Raw genomic sequence first — 6,349 nt, 5'->3', positions numbered from 1 at the left:
TTTAAAAGCCAATACAATTCATATTCTGCAACTTTAATTTTTGCAAATGAATTACAAGATTGAGAAATGTCGTATAGAATTAAAACCACAAGAGCCTTTGTTATTGCATCATTGCCCTACCAAACCCGAAAGGTAAATCTCATCAAGAAGAAATTGAAAACTAAATTAGGAAATTTAAATAAATAAATCAGTTAAATGGAAAATCTGGAAAAAATAGTTTGTTATTATTATGCAAGAGAAATGCTGCAAACATAGAGGTACATAAATTAGTAAAATTCTTTTTGCACAAATAGTTTTATGAGCTCTAAGCACATAATAATTGATATTCATGATGATGATGATGATGATTATTATTATTATTGTTGTTGTTGTTGTTGTTGTTGTTGTTGTTGTTGTTGTTTCTTTTCAATTAACTCATGAAACAATTAATTATTATATGAAGAATATACAACAGAATTTTATATTCTCTTATAAAAGCAATTCATTAGATAAAGTTCGATTTTGCTGTTTTATTTTATTTCATGATGGAATAACAATCATCAATTACGGATTTTTTTGGTCAATTATTCGAGAGCAAGAAAAAAATACAACAAATCGCAGTACATGTTATTTTTAACTGTTATACACAAATAGAGCTCGAGCATGAATTTTTTTTGATGCTTTGTATTCCATGACCTAATTTGTAAAGTGATTCAATTTGTATTTCTTAACCTAAATCTTTGCAAATGACAAATATTATATACGCTATTTTAGCCTATATATTTTTGACAGAACTCGTACATAGATATCTAATCAATGCTTTGTATTCCATAACCTAATTATATAAAATAATCGAGTTCATATTGTATAACCTAAACCAGTTTAAATGAATATAGCACATAGGGAAATTTTTGTAAATAATTAAAACCATAAGACCATACATGCCAAATACATTATAATCCTTCAAAAGCTTTAATCATAATTCTCATATAGGAAAATAGATTTCTAAATTAGGAAACGTGTATATTTTGGTACCAACGTAATCGGATTGGAAAGAAATCATATTAGGATCACTCTAATGAACATCAAATCCACTCAAAAGAAAAAATAAAGAGAAAAGTGGAAATTATAGTGTGTTGCTCGGGTGTAGAAGGAATGTTACGAAATGAAGAGTCGTACAGAGAATGGAACTCTTTTGGAGTTTGGCAAGGAAAAACTGTCCCAAAGGCGACAACCATTTCAAAAAATAAATGCTCACACGTGCAAATGACGGCCATTAAATCCATTAAATCTTAACCCCTTGCTATCGTAGCCATCTCATTTCCCAAGTTGTCGTCGTCTCCCTCTTCCCGTTGGTTCACTACTACAAATACTGCTACTTCTAGCCAATATTCAACTCATCCAATAAAAAATCCAACTCTTCTTCCTCCTTCTCACTTCTCAGTTCTCATCACAGTTAAGAGAGAACTGTTTTTTTTTGTCGTAGTTTAGATTTGAGAGGGCTCCAAATGCAAATAAAAGAAGTTTCCAAAGTGGCCCTGATGAAATAATTTAGCTACCGATTCATTTTTCTTTCTCTGTTTTTTAGCAAAAATTTGTTCTTTTTGGTAGTTACAATGAAAGACTATGCTCGGATTACTCTGTAAGTTTTCTGGTTTGGTTTTTTAGGTTTTTCTTGTTATGAGATAATTCCTAATGGGTTCTTTTCCCTTTTTCATTTTAGGTTATATTTTGAAGGGAATGCATGCAAAGATTCTGACCATTGAGGCCAATTCATGTATAATGATCAATCTTTTATTTCAAATTTATGTCAATGTTAATTTTTTTATTTTCCTATTGCATGTATCACTATTTTTTTTGATTGGTAGGATTTTTCAAAGGTGTTCTCTTGACTGCTAGTTATCACTATTAGATTTGTGATTGTTTTTTCATTTCTGAGTATTTGCTTGTTATCCCCTTAATTGGGTGTTGCTATAATTGCTTCTAGGATAGGCATTCGGTGGTCTAATTTTAGTCTGAATTTCTCTTACAGGGGCATGTTGAATTGAATTGGCTTTTACCGCACATGCATGCAGGTTTTAATTTGGTTTTGGATTTAATATTGAATCCTTATCCTTGTTTTGATTTAAATTTTGTTTAAATATTGGGAGTTCATTTTCCAGATTGAGTTTGAAGGGATGGATTTCTCACTTTTGTGAGTTTATGGTGATTGGTCTATATTGGTAATGTAGAAGACTCTTTTTGTTGTTTTCCAAATTTTGATTAGTTTTATGAAATTTAAATGAAAATATTTTTCCCCTAGAAGTACAAAATCATTTTCCAATTTAGGAATTTATTCTTATTCATCAGTGGATCTTTTCAATGTATAAGATCCTTTCTATTGATTTCGACATTTGGAATTTATTTCATGGAATTTAAATCTTTCTTTCCTTTCTTTTTTTGGAAATACAAAAACATTTTCCAATTCAAGGAATATATTCTTATTCATAACTGGATCTTTTCGGCTGGCATTCACTGTCGTCCACAGTTGATTCTAGAGTTTGTTGTTTTATCTACTCAACTTTAAATAACCATGTTTCTACCCATTCAATTCCAATTTTTTTTTATTTTGATGATTTGGAAAAGTGTTTGGTGTTGACGATCGCAAAGAGATCTAGATTGGCACTTGGAGCTAGTCATCTCTGAGCTAAACATGCTAGTATTGTCAGCACTTGTTTGTGCTTGTATCAAGATGTGTGTTCATGCCGTTGTTGTTCAGTTTACACTCAACTGTTTCCTTGCAAATGTAGAACTGCTCCAACAATCAATGTCTTCAAAATTGAGTTTTGGGTTTTAACTGACTGTTTGGGAAACTTTTTCCTCTAATCATCCATTTCATGATGCGTTGCACGGTTTTCTCATAGAGGGTCTCGTTCGCTTTTTAAATGTAATGCCTAACCAATTACATCCACTTTGTTACTCCCTATTTTAGATGTCTTATGGTTATGGAATTTGCTCTTCTTAGCATATCAAAGAGAGATATAGATTGTAATTATTTCAATCTTCAATAAAGATCATATTTTTATGGCTGAACTGTTTAGGTATTCTTTTGCTTCTTTATTTTCCAGATTGTAGCATTAACTAATATCGCCTGGACTGATGTCTTCTGGCTTAACTTTGTTGGACCAGTTTAGTTCTCAGATTTCTCACTCTTTCAGCCTTCATATTAGAGAGGCCATCATTTCTTGTCTCTCGTGACTTGCCAAGTGCCTGTGAAGAAGAGAGCAAGTGGGTTTTTAATACTTATTCTACTATCGAGAACTTAAAGCGAAAGGGCCTGAGAGAGAGAACTCAAAGCTACAGCATCCCTAGGGAGAGACTGGAGTGATGAAATCATCCAAGCGACTGTCATTCCGAGGTCAAGGCTCAAAGCAAAAGTGCCCCAAGAGAGGGAACTTAAAGCGAAAGCACCTTGAGGCGAGGAAGAGATTGGACTGATGAAACCATCCAAGCCGCTGGCATTCCAAGGGTAAGCTATGGATCAAGAAGATGACCAAGGCCACTATGGGTTTTATACTGATACAAGTTCACTCATCCTCCAACTTGGCCAAGATCTCTCAATTAATTGCTTGCTTCGCTGCTCGAGGGCAGATTATGGCACTATCGCTTCACTCAATCGGAGTTTCAGGTCTCTAATCAGAAGTGGGGATCTTTATAAGTTGAGGAGGCAGCTGGGAATGGTAGAACACTGGGTCTATGCTTCTTGCAGCCTTCTTGAATGGGAAGCTTTTGATCCTTTGTGCCATAGATGGATGTCTTTGCCAAAAATGATTTCAAACAAGTGTTTTCTTTTTTCTGACAAGGAGTCACTGGCTGTTGGCACCCGAACTTCTTGTCTTTGGAAAGGAAATAGAGTCTAAAGTGATCTACAAATATAGCATATTAACCAATACATGGTCATCTGGAGTAAGGACAAACATCCCAAGATGGCTGTTTGGCTCTGTTAGTCTTGGAGACATTGCGACCGTGGCTGGTGGTTGCGACTCAAAAGGCAATTTACTGAGCTCTACTGAACTTTATAACTCAACAACAGAAAGTTGGTGCACTCTCCCCACAATGTATAAACCCAGAAAACTATGTTCAGGGGTATTTATAGATGGCAAGTTTTATGTCATCGGTGGTATCGGAATAGGCAACCCAATTGCAAGCGATGGAGCCAGCTTAAAGGTGCTTACTTGTGGAGAGGTATATGATTTGAGGACAGGAACCTAGTCTGAAATTCCTGATATGCACCCTCAATGTGCTAGAGAGGGTACTAATGATTTTCCTGCAATAGCAAGAGCACCTCCTCTACTAGTAATGGTGAAGAATGCGTTATATACAACTTATTGCGATGAAAAGGAAGTCTGGAAGTATGACAAGCAGAGAAATGTGTGGATTACCATAGGTAGATTGCCTGAATAGGCAACCTCCATGAATGGCTGGGGGATGGCATTCAGGGCCTGTGGTAATCAACTAATGATTATCAGTGGACCAAGGGCATTGAATGGAGGATACATAGAGATCAATGCTTGGAAGCCAAATAAAGGTCCCCTAGAGTGGACATTGCTGGGAACAAAGCATTTAGGAAGTTTTGTGTATAATTGCGTTGCGATGGGTTGCTGAGGTGTCCTGATTTGGCAACAACTCATAGTTTACATGTTTACTTTCATATGGCTTGTTAATTTGATGTTTAGAAAAAAATTGGCTAGTCGAGAGCTTGAAAGAAATTCAAGAGGCATAGACAAATAATGTAGAGCACTAGGTGCATCTTTTAGCTGTGAAATATTGTAAAACTTCAATAAATAGAATGGAATATGCTATGTAAATAGACAATTCTGATTTCCTTTAATATCTTAATTTGATGTAGAAAAGTTGAAATTGCCTGGTTTCTTTTGTTCTATATATTTTCTTGTTTCTATATTGTCATCCTTAAAATATGGTAAAGCTAGTGATAAACATATCCTTTCTCCTTCTGATTAAAGTACCAACAAGTTTCACAGTTCCACTGATTGGCAATTGCCAAAATCACATTTAGTGGTTTAATCAACTGTTATATATATGCAATCAGAGGCTAGATGAACATCTCAATGATTAGGGCTAATACCACGTGTTAATTATATATATATATATATAAACAGTTCTATTGAGTTTATATATATTATTGTAAGATGTTATAATTTCTAATTGCTTATTCTGATAAAAATTACAAATTCCACTTTAGTTAATCATGATATTTAGGTTACTACACACACAAATTATTGTGTGCATGTAAATGTTTTCTTACAATTTGTGTAGGAAAATAGAAAATCTTTTATTGTTATAGATGATTCTCAAATATCAATTTTCCTAACAGTGTATTTCTCGTATGCTTGAATATTTAAATTATTCACTTCTTATTTTGTTAGTAATCACATACTTTTTTAAAACTAGTGCTTTTGGCACTCCTTAAATATGTGTTTATTGTAAAAAAAGATATGATTATTTTTTCCATCATATTAAGTTATTACATTTCGTGGTACACGTGTATTTGTTTATTTGAAAAATCTGTAATTACAATTTTTTAGCGCAATTTATTGTATTTGGGATTATGGTGGAGAAAAAGAGAGAATTTGAATAGTTTGACATTGGAAGAAGTTATTGTATTGAAATTATGGTGGAAAAAAAAAGGAAATGTGAATAGTTTGAAAACTAACTTTAAAGGGTGCTTTTGGTATAACATAAAGTAACACAAAATGTTTACACCAACCCGCTCCTCTCCTTTTATATATAGTATAGATACAGATATTAGACAATGCAAATAACAATTCAAACATTCATATGTGTCGATAACTACTAATATTATGATGTCAATAGTGCTATCACAAAAAATTTAAAGTCTTGAGAGTGTTTTGCACAGCCTAAATTATGCCTAGGGATCATTTTCTTGCAAATATATTATAGTTGCATGTAAAAAAAAAAATTTGTAAGATCAGTCAATGTACAAGAATGTACCACTTGGATCTATAACCTACCGTAAATTGAGTGACTTGGATCTATGTAAGAAATCATCCTTGGAATCTACTTCAATAAAGTTAATTTTTGACTAACTCATCTCACCGATCTTCAATGGTCATCTATCTTGTCCTCCACTGCTTTTGTCATCACGCAATTGAAGCAAATTTTGTTCTTCTTTCCAACTCAATATCTAACCTCCCATTCTCACTATCTTCTTGGATTTACTTATTATTTTTTAATTGAAATAACACAATTTTCTCATGCATGTCATACAGGTGTTTTAAAATTGATTCTGACTCTATATGTGACTATGTCATAGTGTATATATTGTGACGCCCCCACTTCTCCCTAATGC

The 6,349-nt window shown here is 33.4% G+C and overlaps 1 pseudogene; it reads left to right on the top strand.

Annotated features, from left to right (window-relative positions):
- The first annotated feature begins 3,345 nt into the window (after window positions 1–3,345).
- On the top strand, window positions 3,346–4,823 carry LOC113739329 (F-box/kelch-repeat protein SKIP11-like; annotated as a pseudogene).
- Window positions 4,824–6,349: the final 1,526 nt, after the last annotated feature.

The sequence above is a fragment of the Coffea arabica genome, chromosome 4c, assembly GCF_036785885.1.
Source record: "Coffea arabica cultivar ET-39 chromosome 4c, Coffea Arabica ET-39 HiFi, whole genome shotgun sequence".
In the NCBI taxonomy this organism is placed as follows: Eukaryota; Viridiplantae; Streptophyta; class Magnoliopsida; order Gentianales; family Rubiaceae; genus Coffea; species Coffea arabica.
The sequence above is the reverse complement of the archived record's forward strand: the minus strand, read 5'-3'. Positions and strand labels throughout refer to the sequence as shown.